The following is a 12,884-nucleotide window of genomic DNA, read 5'->3' on the forward strand; positions in this document are numbered from 1 at the left end:
GTGTGAACTAAGTGTAAACTTGTCCACGACGCCGTGATCTATAAACTTATCCCACATCACATTTTCCAATGAGCGCGCGTTAGCCTAATGGATAGAGTAAATCCTTGGGGGAGAGGGTAGTGAGTTCAAGTCCCAGATCCGAAAAAGTGAGAATCTTTTGTATTCTGTAAGCAATCCAACGGTCACGATCAATCGGTGATCGTGAGCCATTGATCCCACCTCCCAAATGGAGGTGTCAATTACTAACGAGGCAGGAAACCCCTCATTTCCGCCACCATTGTATGAACCCAACCTAAGAAAATTGAATGAGAATAATCGTTCCAAAGGAATCGAATTAAAAAGACACGCAAGCTAGTAGACACTAGCAGTCACTCGTTACACAGAGGGGAGCACTGGAGCAGACACTTGAAAAGGTTGGCTGCCCAGTCACGGCACGTCCCGCTGTCGTCTGAGCTCATCAAGCAAGGTACGCACTCTTTCTCCGACTCTAGCTGCATCTGCTGGGGTGTCATTTTCGTTCGTTTTATCTCTGCTTCTTTTGCTTTGAATACACCCTCACATAATGGGCGGCATCGTTTCTGTAGCGAAAGCTTGGGCAAACCCTTTCAGTAAGACTCTCTCTCTCTCTCTCTCTCTCTCTCTCTCAAATTTCGATTTTTACAGAACACAGACTCTTTATTTGCCCCCAGAAGTGGAAATTTTATACCATGACAAGCACATACATTTTTAGGGACTCTTTGGATCTGAAATTGTTGTGGTGACTGGAGTTCGTTTAAAATTGACATATAAGATTTTAATCCACACCAAATTGCAAAGTGGCACTGATTTAGCAAATGTTTGGGGGAGATGAGACAACTTTGACTGGGGCTAGGTGGCTTGTTTTTTCCGGTCCCAAGATAATGATGTGAATTCCAGATAGGTTCAGAGAACTAAGTGCCCAAATTCTGGTGATACCTGTTGTTTATTGTAGCTTCCATTCAACCATAATAGAGGGAGGAGTGAGTGCAGTTAGGCAAATTTTCTTGACAATAGAGACCAATAAGGTTTTGTCGGTAGGCAATGTTGGAGATTGCTAATGGTGGTACTTAGGCTACATGCCATGGTTGTATGGCTACTTTAGACTCGCATATGCTTGTTTATTTTTGTAGTGTTTTTTTTACGGTCAAGTTATTTACTGGGCACCTTTTACTATTGGAGTCAATAGTTTATTCTGATAGGCAACAAGCACCAGGATTGTCACAGTTTGTTGCCAGTGCCAGATAGATTGTGGGAAAGTGTCGCAATGGTCGCACAATAGGCAATAATGGGATTATTTGCAGGTCTAGTAGCTCATTTCATTCGCACTACTAAGCAACATGCGTGTGTTGATCATAGTTGCACGAAACTCCGTTTCTGGCCCTGAAATGTTCCGTCGTTTCCTAGTTTTCTAGAAACGTGGTTTTTGATTCTCGAGGACTTTCTGGACTTTTCAGCCTTCAATTGCATTTTGAGGGCCAAAATTGTATGATTGGGCTTGTGCATGAATTTTTTTGACAAAAACACGAATTGGCCCCCCCTCTCTCTCCTCTCTCACGGATGTTAACGATTACTTGTACTCTTTTTGTTGAAATCTCCCAAACACATGTGGATGGTGCAAGTGTTAGTTTTGATGTGACTTGTGATAATCTGTTGTTGTCATGATTGTGACTATGTTAACAGCATTACATCTACTTCTAGTTGCAGGTACGTGAAGTGCCATGCCAAGGAGGACCCCTACGCTTGGATGGTCACACCCCTTCGCCCAAGAGACGTACCTCTTCGCCAAAAGCCACACTCCTTTGACGACTGATCACACCCCTTCGCTCTACGGGTGCAACTCTTCCGCCAATGGTTGCAACTCTTCGCCGAAAGGATGTGTTTTTACGTCTAAAGTCATGTCTCTTCACTAGGAGACATGTCTTTTCATTTATGTCTCTTCGTCTCCTATATAAGGAGCCCTTGTATCACACATTCAATCAATCAACACAGAGTCTTCTAGTCTTGTCTCTGAGTTCAATTTAAGTTCCTTAAGTCTTAATCATGAGTTTAAGTACTTAATTAAGGATTAGTACCTAGAATCCTTATAGTGGTATTAGAGCAAATTTTTTTCTCGGGACCCGGAGGTTGTGAGCCTCTCACCCTCGTCGCTACACTCTACCCTTTTCTCGGAGTTGCATGGAAGTAGAAGAAAGATGGTACATACACACCTACGCGTATGAGGTAACCTAAACCTTCTTTCTCAATTCTGCATACAAAAAACAGAACACAGATGTGTGCGGCGTACTTGACTTGCGGGGAAAATTGTGTGCTGGTGACTCTTTGCGTTTCCCAACCATCGGGTGGTACCCCTTCGTGCTCGTACTTGTGCCCCTTCATACATGAAGGTCTTGAATCGGCAAGCAGTCACCTCCAAAGGTTGCACCTATTGAAATTATTGGTTGCCTGCTTGCATGACGTTTCATCTCCCAAGCGCCACTTCTCCCAAGCGACAGCATCTCCAAGCAGCGAACCATTACAAATCCTTACGCTGGAACGTGCGCTGAAGTCTCTTTATGCTGATGATTTTGTTTATGCTACTTACTTTAGCACTTAACTTATCATAAGTTTTAAAAACACTTTGGCCGGCCCAATTGTCCATGGTGTGGAAACTTTAAAACAATCAGCCAAAGGGTTTTGTTTTAAATTGGCCAGTTAGCCCTCATATAATAAATCCCATGTGAACACCTTTATACATTAAAAAAAGTGCCAAAAAAAAAAAGCCAGCAATTAAAATGCCGCACACTGCTCTTATCCCCTCACCCAGCATTGGCCTCTTCTCTCCCTCTTGCCTGTGTACTGTACATGGCCATGGAAGACGCCCATACTTGAGTGCCCATTCCGCATCTCCGGAACACAAGTGAGATTGCCGATGAAATCTTACCGGAGAATTTCCCTACATACGAAGTGATTGTGATTCCGGATTCTCTTGCTCAGAGCCGGACGTTAGAATTATTCTTGATTCCCCAACTCTAGAGCACAAACTTATTCCGGAAGGACTTTCCGCTCCTGGAGCATCCGTTACAGAACCTGTTCTTGAATCAGAACCTGCATTTGTTCGTTAATCCCTTTGAGACGTAACCATGCCGAATTCTCAGGACGGAGGTGGTCAATCTGACGACGCCCTTGCTCTCATCAAAGAGCAGATGGCCACACTTTCTACAAGTCTCGCATCACTACACACTCATTTGGATCATATGCAGACGCAAAACAATTCCCGTAATCGTCCTACAACTTCTCGGAGTACGCATGCTGATTCAACACCTTCTTCCGAAGCTTCAGTGGACGAACCAAACGAACCAGATCCATTGAAGAGATAGACAATCGCGAACTTCAATTACTTTATAAAATTTTTAATGCTACAAAAGAAGAAGAAGCTGGATGTTATATTGTCCGAGCCGTATAATGGCCGCTGCAATAAGCGCGTGCTGGACCAATGGCTGTTCAAAATGGAGGTTTACTTATCAAACACAGATTTGGTCGAGAGTAAAAAAGTTGCACTTGCTAGTTCTCTACTCAAGGATACAACATTTCTTTGGTGGCAATGACGGGTTGCTGATGGTAAACACACATCTTCTTGAGATAAATTCCAGCGTGCTATTTGCAAGGTGTTCGAGCCTGCCAATGCAGATTTTCGTGCCCGGTCCTCTCTTCGCTGCCTAAGCCAGACCGGTTTCTTGGCCGCGTACATCACAGAGTTTCAAAGATTAACTCTGGAGATAGAGACTCTTAGTCCCTTTGATAAACTTCACAGTTTTATCGACAGACTCGAACCCAACCTGAAGGACGATGTGCAAAAATACAAACCTAACACCTTGGATGCTGCAATTGCCTATGTGGAGCGTCTTGGCGATAATCGGCGCCCTACACGGAATTTTCTCCCTTGTGACAGATCTTCAAATAGCGCTCGCTTTTCACAGCGCGATCGCAGAGACAAAGTTAGTAACATCAGTCTCAGTTCTGACAGCAAGCCACAGTACCTTATTCAACTTCAAGGTTCTATTCTCAAGATCCGACAATCTCAAAGCAGATCTTCTTCTAATGCTCCACTTGATCGTGGTAAAGGACGTGATTTTTCTCAAGATCGGCATTCCAATACTTAGCAAGTCTCTTCATCAAATGCATCTTCGACGTCAAAGAAGGATGGTTTATGTACACTTTATGGTGGTGACCATAGATGGTATCAATGTCCAAAGAGATTAAATCCGTCTAATTTGAAAAGAAATTCAACGCGGAAACATCATTAAATTCTGAGCAACCAATTTCTGCTCATGATAAAGGAAAATCTGTGGTCAATATGATTCGTGTTTCAGAGGATACAACTATTCTTATAAAGCATGCTCAATGCAATTCTTTAGTTTTGGAGCCTCTTTCAAAGCAAGTTTTGAGTCTTCTTGGAACTCTCAATGGTCGCTCCATCAATATTTTGGTGGACAGCGGATACTCGAATAATTTCGTCAGTACTCAGATGGTTCAATAGCTTGGCTTACCAACTCAGAAGACATCTCACTTATATGATGTGAAATTAGCAGATGGATCAACTTTGACTTGTGATTAAACAGTTCGATAGTTGCAATTCGAGATTCAAACTTATGTAGATCAACTGAATTTCGAAGTCATGCCTTTGTCTTACTACGACATGATTCTTGGTCAGCATTGGTTATTTTAGTATGATCCCGCAATCAGCTTTTGAGGACATACTATCAACTTGTTCAAAGATGGACGTGAATTGATTTTACACGGGCTTTTTCATGCGGAACGAGTGATTTCAGCCTCACGTGTATAAGTCAAACAACATGATATAGTGGATTATGAAACGAGTATGATTTCCGATGCAGATGCAAAAATTCTAATTGATGAATTTTTGAATTCATTAACTTCTTTTGAATCGATTGCTGAGGACAAAGATGATTTCAAGCAAGAAGTTTTTGCAAGTGATACTTCGTTACCAGACACATATAAGGACATAGTTGCAGATTCCGAGTCTGAAGACGAGCATGCTTCCTTTGATTCTTTGTTGGATGATGATATGCCAATTACAAGTCATGAAGTGGCAATTTTTGAAGATGATTCTGAAGAATTTTGGGATTCATTATTGGACGATGATTACACTCTCAAGCCAAAATCCTCTCCAGTGATTACTAAAGTTGAAGTTATCCCATCTGAAAAATGTCTCGAGAAGATTTCCTCTTCCCCAAATTTTTCACAGTTATTGGAATATTTTGAACGAGAAATCTTACATCGCATGAAGAATTTTGAAGATCAATCTCTTGTTGCAATCAACCTGAATAAGCAAGATTCTTCTAAAAGTCTTTGAATAATGCAACGACATGGGATTTAGCAGTCAAAGCAAAAAGGTTTCGCAAGAAGCAAAGGTTCAAGACAAAGGTTTCCATAACTCAAAGATTGAAGATTTTCGAAGATTCAATGCTTTTCCAGAGTTCTATCAATATCAGAAGTCATTTCTTTGACACCGGCTCTCATTTTAAATGGGAGGGAATGCCACGATTGTGACTATGTTAACAGCATTACAATTACTCCTAGTTGCAGATACGCAAAGTGCTATGCCAAGGAGGACCCCTACGCTTGGATAGTCACACCCCTTCGCCAAAGAGACGTACCTCTTCGCCAAAAGCCACACTCTTTCGATGACTGATCACACCCCTTCGCTCTACGGGTGCGACTCTTTGCCCAATGGTTGCAGCTCTGCGCCGAAAGGATATGTCTTTACTTCTAAAGTCATATCTCTTCACTAGGAGACGTGTCTTTTCATTTATGTCTCTTCGTCTCCTATATAAGAAGCTCTTGTATCACACATTCAATCAATCAACACAGAGTCTTCTAAGTCTTGTTTTTGAGTTCAGTTCAAGTTTCTTAAGTCTTAATCATGAGTTTAAGTACTTAATTAAGGATTAGTACCTATAATCCTTACAGTTGTTGTGGACGAAGTTGAGTGTGGCAAATTAAATGATATTCAGCTTTTTTATGGCTTTGGATGGTCAATGACTCAATTGTATAAAATGGTTAAGGATGAATTTTGATATTTACATATAACATTATTTAAAATTTCATTTCATGTTTCACCGTTTCTTCTCGAGACTGAAACTCCGTTTCTCTCGTTTCTTGATCGTTTTTGTTTCTCTGTTTTTGAAACTCCTAGCAATTATGGTGTTGAAATGGACTCTTGGGCTAGACTTTTGAGCTATGGGGTGATGGTTGTTTCTCTCGAGTTGCAGGCTAGTGGGCGGCTGCCAGCCAACATGGAGAGGAGGTGAAGATATTGTAGTGGTCTAACCTCCACAATGGGTGCAAATGCAACCACGTGGAGGCAAAACCCTCCTAATTTTTATGTACAGTAGAGATGAGAAAGAAGATATCATGAAATAACATGGAGAGATTATTTATGCAAAATATCTTCAAGTAGCATGGTGTGCAACACTCGACTGCTAGTGATCGAGATACAAGGATGAAGTGTCTATTTGGGAGAGGCTTGTTTGAGAACATTTGAACTACATTTAAAGTCTCCACCTTTGTTCAATCCATAGATGGATGGGAACTCACAACTAATATTTTGAATGAGTTAATCCTTCGGAAGAGCTCACTGCTGCTGTTCGTTGCCCTTCCCCATCGCTGAACCCCCCCTTGCGCCCTTGCGTTGCCCTCTTCCCTGTACGTTGGTGCTGTCCGCCCTTGCGCACAAGCCCGCCTCTGGCCGCCTCCCTTGTTCGCTCCTCTGTCCCCACGTGCCAACCCCCCGCCCCCCCGCTCGCTCCCTCCAGCTTCTTTCTCGCGCCCCCCCTCGGTTGCCGTCGGTTTCTCCCAACGCCTCGACCTTGAGGGCTTGTCCTTCACCGTCAGAGTTCCTCGGAAGTCGTCTGGTTCTTGTCATCCGCCACACACAGCAGTAGATACAGATGGAGGCTCATGCTCCGTCCGATAGGGACTTTATAGAAGCCCCCTCGCCCGTCCCTGTAGTCTGCAGAGCCCACCATCCGACTTACTCTCTCGCCGATAGAGCAAGCGAGCCTAGCCGTAGAGGTGGAGCGCCTCCAAGCGACCTCCGTCATCTGCAAGATCATTGGTACCCGACCTAGGAGAGGAGAGATGCGTGATCTTCTCCAGGCCCGCCTTTTAGCAGAGGTGGACAAGATCCTCGATGCTCAACTTCTTAGGCGTGGCTACTATCAGATAGAGTTTGAGACTCCCGAGATGGCGTCCAAGGTCATTGTGATGAGCCCCCTGGCCATCCGAGCAGTTCGAGCACACTTTCGACAGTGGCGCCATGGTTTCGGTCCAACCATCGATGCTCTTGTCGAGGAGGCAGAAGTGCCTATCTTTCTCTCTCTATCACTCACAGAATCTTCACTCAGTATCTCTCCTCTCTCTAGTCTATTGCACATCTCTCTTATGAAAGTAAAAGGAACCTTGTGTAGATCTAGCACCCTGAGTTATCGCCATAAAGCACTTTTGTTGCACATTAACAGCCTTGTGAGCTGACTTGTCAATTACATTATCCAAGGTTAAATAGGTAGAAAATTGAAAGCCATAAAGCACTTTTGTTGCACATTAACAGCCTTGTGAGCTGACTTGTCAATTACATTATCCAAGGTTAAATAGGTAGAAAATTGAAAGCCTCTAGGTGATTAGCAATACCCAAGGCGAGTTCATAATTCAATCTCTTCCATTCACTTTGTGTCTATTGGTGGATAAGTCTTGAATTTGCAATTCCTCTACTGCTGTTCTTCTACAACCGGCACACTATTATTGTTTGTATAATAACCAATGGCAAATAATGATCCTAACTTAACTACTGCTCTGAAGCATTAGTCTTCTGATTTCCCATCTATCTATGGATTGAACAAAGATGGAGACTTTAAATCTAGTTCACAATGCACATGTTCTCAAACAAGCCTCTCCCAAATAAACTCGCCATCCTTGGGTCACAGTCACTCACAATGGATTAACTTTTTTTTTTCCTAAGAAAAAGATCCTTCTATTAGTTAATAAAACTGCCCATGCGGCTACAACCACATCTACTAGAGAGGGCTACAACAATCAGAAGGGAAGACTCTCCCAATGAAAAACAGCATATGTACAATGAGGGCTAAATCAAGAGATGGGGGGAGGGAAAAGCCACACAAGTGGACGGTAGTGCCATCTAAGCTCACCCAGAACCATGGTGAAGAAAGGCCCAAAGCGCCAGAGTCGAAGGAATGCCTCTCTATGCACTCCCATGCGGTCGGAGCTGCCCTGAGTCTCTCAAACTGTCCCCTGAGAATATGGATCAACTCGAGCCAAAAATCTCGAACAATCTCCGTTGGTGGCACAAGGCGAGCCTCAAAGATGCGGAAGCAACGGGCCCGCCAAATGAACCAAAGTGTCAAGCCACAGACAAGCTCCCAACACACCTCCCGCTCACTGCACCACTCCCCCGGTGCCACGTGACACATCCAACCCTATGTGTCCGTGGACAAGCTACAGCATGATCAGGGTTCAGTCAGTCCATTCAATCTAGATTAGAAGTGATCAGGCACTTTGTGAGTCTATTCGTAGACCGTGCATGCCCAGTCACTTAGTGTAGATGCATATCCTCTGGTTGCACACAGCATGATCATCAGTATTCCCATCAGAATCCATCAGATCGCATCAAGGGAATTTTCCAGTGCATTTACCCTATTTTACCTATTTTTGACATTTTTCACTTATTATTTTTAAGTGACTTTTGTTGGAAAGTAGGTAGGGCAATTTTGCTAAGTTTGTATATAAGCAAACTAGAGCTAGCACTATCTGGTAGAAGAGACAACAGGAGCCAAGCTCAGCAGGCAACTTCTCAACAAGACCCCTTCGTGGTTTTCCTCCAAGCAAGAAGAACCTCCCCTAGCGTTTTCTCATCAGCAGATCACGACGACGGAAGCAGCATCCCCTAGCGTTTTCAGGTAGCCATCGCCAACAAGTTCCAGCCACTAGCGTTTTGCATCAGCATTCATCGCCAAAAGAAGTTCCAGACACACCTAGCATTTTTGACATCAGCATGCCTAGCAATTTTGGAAACACCTCAGCCTAGCGTTTTTGCATGTCCCAGCGATTGCAGATTTGCAGCATTATGACCTAAGCCTGCAGTGTTTTTCAGCAATGAACAACTAGCAGATTCAGCCCTAAAAGAAGTAGCAGATTCAGCCTTGAGGAACCTCAGTTTTCAGCCCTAAACCTGCAGATTTTCAGCGTCAAAGACCCACAGAAAACAGCCCCCAAATCAGCGTTTTTGGACTAGTCGCAGATCTCAACCCATAGCATTTTTGGACAGCAGTAGAAAGATTGCAGAGTTCAGCCCTTAGGTCGGTCTCGTCGTCCCAGTCGTCATCGCCGACATAGCCTAGACTTGCATCAGTCACATGCATACAGTTTTCAGCCCTAAACCTGCAGATTTTCAGCGTCAAAGACCCACAGAAAACAGCCCCCAAATCTGCGTTTTTGGACTAGTCGCAGATCTCAACCCATAGCATTTTTGGACAGCAGTAGAAAGATTGCAGAGTTCAGCCCTTAGGTCGGTCTCGTCGTCCCCGTCGTCATCGCCGACATAGCTTAGACTTGCATCAGTCACATGCATACAGTTTGTACCAGTTTGTGCAATCACAAGTAGACCACTCTCGCCGATGAGAGTAGGGCCTTCGGAGGAGGGTTTTACAACGTCTGGTGTCGTATCTCTCTTCTCTCTCTATCTCTCAGTCTCATTCACTTGCACGCGCAGTGTCCATTCACTTTGTTTGTGATCATAGCATTCTCTCATTAAGAACGGAAGGCTCTACCTTCCATAAGAACAAAAGGAACCTTGAGCACAGTTCGGAGCACTCATCTTGAGCAAAGCACAACAATCATTTCCGCTGCACCTAACATTGGTATCAAAGCTTTGGCAGTGTTCTGTATCACTCAAGGAAAGAACCACAAGAATCACAAGAATTTTTTTTGCTTGTTGCGGTCGCACGAACCCAAGTTCGCTTGGGCGTGTCGATTCCTAATCGTGTTTTGAAGAGTGACAAGAATCCCAGGAAAGAAGGGCTTGTCCAGCCTCCCCTTGTGTCTCTTTTCACTCACTGAGAGCGAACCGTGCACTTAGCGGCCGGCCATCGACGTGAGGTGGGAAAAAGCAACCTTGGTGTGAGCGCAAGGCCACCAAGGGGTGCGCCCGCGGAAAAGAGTAGAACTCGGATGAAGAGAAGATCCTTCTCAAACACGGTTTGCAAGCGGAAGAAAACCTCAAGAACCTCAAGAACCTCAAGACCCTCAAGAACCCAAGAACCCAAGACCCTAGTGCATGGTCATCACCCGAACCGGAATGGATACTTCGCATAAAAGCGGTGAGCATGAGAGAGGCGACGAAGAGTTCTCCCCACCAAGAGATTTTTCAGACCCTCCCCCTTCGCAATCTACGCCACGAGTTGTACCAACTTCCATGGAGGCGATGGTCAAGTCTATGTTGGACATGATGGCACAACAACAAGAAATGAATCGAGTTGCGTTGGCACAACTAGCAAGAAAAGCAGAACAACAGGAAGCCAAGGACCGCGAGCGCGAAGAAAGAAACGAAAAAACTGCCACACAACAAGAAGCAAATCGCCTTCCTTTAGAACGCGAGCGCAATGAACGAAACGAAAGAAAAGCAGAAAGAAAGGCTGAGAGTGAAGCTCAAAGAGTGGCCTTGGAGGTCGAGCGTGAGGCTCAAAGAGAACTACGCATTCAAGAAATGGTTCGACAAGTACTTGCCTCGAAGTCCGAACCAGCCAAAGATCGTGGGAGTTCCTCAAGTGGCGCAAGCCACGATGCGGATTCCCACCATCCAGTCACAGAGAAGTTGACTTTCAGTAAGTATGATGGTAAGATGGATGCTACGGTTATTCATTCTTGGTTGCATCAATTTAATGCTTATTTTGCGATAACTAAGAAGACAGTGAATAACAAGGTTTTGATGGCAGCTATGTATCTTGCCGGTGATGCCATCAATTGGTACCACGCTTGGCAAGAGGCACAGTTAGCCGCGCACTTAGAGGAAGCCGACGAACTCACGCCCCATTCCTTCAATTGGGCTGATTTCCAAGACAAGCTCCAAGACGCGGTTTATGCCACCTTAGTACCTCGCACGATTGAAGGATGATTGGCACGCTCTCAAGCAAAATGGTATGCCGGTTATGTCTTTTTCTAATCGTGTTTTGCAACTAGGTACCCAATTATGCGAGTCGGATGATGAACGCAAAGAGGCATTCCTTTTTGGATTAGACGACTATATCAAGTTTATTGTAGAAGTCTTCGATCCAATCGATCTCAACAAGGCGGTAGCGATTGCTCTTGCACAAGAGATGAAGCACAACAAGGGAAAGCCTAAGGAGAACAAGACTTCCACAAGTACCTGTTACCTCGCAGACTTCTCAGAACCCTCAGAACGGTAAGAATGGTAACTCTTCTAACCAATCTTCCAACAGTCTCTCTGAAAAGAATTCTTCCAATGAATCTAAGGGTAAGGCTAACACAATTGCTAAACCTAAGCTTACTCCATATGAAAAGGTAGCACAAGGAATTGTAGGAGGATACATCACGTCGGAAGAGCAAAGCAATTATTCTAAGAAAGGTCGTTGTTTTCATTGTCACATTAAGGGTCACATAAAAAGAGCATGTCCTAAGCTTGAATCGAATGAATCTAAAGAATCCACAAAACCCACTTCCTTTGTCAATGCAATTAATGATAACACGAGTGTGCCCCAAGTTTCTCTTGACCCTCCCATTGATGATTCTCTCATTAAATGTTATGATCAGGTGTCGAGACAGCGTTTTGTCATATTGTTTGTTAGTCAGAAATCTCCTTTCGAGGTTTCTGGCTTTGTTTCCGGTATGGACTCTCTCATCACGCAGGAGTGTCTTGGTGTGTCGTTTGCAATTCAACAAGCTGCCTTCGCTAGAAGATTTGTTGTCTCTCCTCTCTCAGGATGTGATATGATTTTGGGCATTCGATGGTTTCATGATCTTAACCCTCTCATTGATTGGGAGGCTAACACTCTCACTCTCCATGCCATAGGTGATTCTCCCATTGTCATTCATGGAGAGGACATTGTTCATTCTCCATCTCTCATTGCTAATATGCAGAACAAGATTGAAAGGATTCAGGAGAAGGAGACTCTCTCAGTCTCTTCTTCTCCAGCATGATACACATGATTTGCATAATGATGATTAGAATGACAATGATAAGCATGATGATTTGCATGATCAAGATGTGATTTCACAAGCATGATGAGTTTCATGAAGATGATGTGATTGTTCACAAGGATGATGTGTTAGTGGATGCTTTTTCTAGCAAAACTAACCTCGTTGTAGATTCAATCAATCACAAAGAACCAATCTTGGCTCTCGAGCCTAGGTCCAAAGAGCCTAGGTCTCAAGAACCATCACAGGAAGTATTATGTGTTCGCATGATTGATACGCACGCATTGTTGAAGTGTTTCATTCGTGATCGTTTCCTATATTTTAGTCAGTGTCTTTATGTGATTCCTTTTATTAGGCATGACATATTATACGTTGAGTACGTTTCACTCATGGGTGAGCACGAATGTATGCGGATTTTTCATGAAAGTTGAAAGGTATGTAGGTAAGGAAGTCACATTCCATGTCTCTTCCTTCGCATGACAAGAGTACCCAAAAGAGCACATAAAAGTATGAGCACCAAGCATGGGCATTTCCATTGCGAATTGCCACAGTTGATTGCTCTAGATCATAAGAGAAAGATTCGATCTCATTGTTTGTATGTATGTGGTGAACGGTTTAGCACTCTGTCTTTTTGTTCATCT

The 12,884-nt window shown here is 43.8% G+C and overlaps 1 protein-coding gene across 6 annotated transcripts in view; it reads left to right on the forward strand.

The window, feature by feature from the left end:
* The first annotated feature begins 310 nt into the window (after positions 1–310).
* Positions 311–12,884, forward strand: part of LOC147449070 (beta-amylase-like) — a 40,202-nt gene continuing 27,628 nt past the window's right edge. The window contains exons 1-2 of one of the 6 annotated variants that reach the window (XM_086521607.1): positions 387–466; positions 585–608. The gene's annotated coding sequence lies outside the window, so the exon portion shown is untranslated. The other 5 variants (XM_086521605.1, XM_086521606.1, XM_086521603.1 and 2 more) reach the window with 5 other exon arrangements.

Source organism: Adiantum capillus-veneris, chromosome 10, assembly GCF_014529385.1.
Source record: "Adiantum capillus-veneris isolate H3 chromosome 10, ASM1452938v2, whole genome shotgun sequence".
In the NCBI taxonomy this organism is placed as follows: Eukaryota; Viridiplantae; Streptophyta; class Polypodiopsida; order Polypodiales; family Pteridaceae; genus Adiantum; species Adiantum capillus-veneris.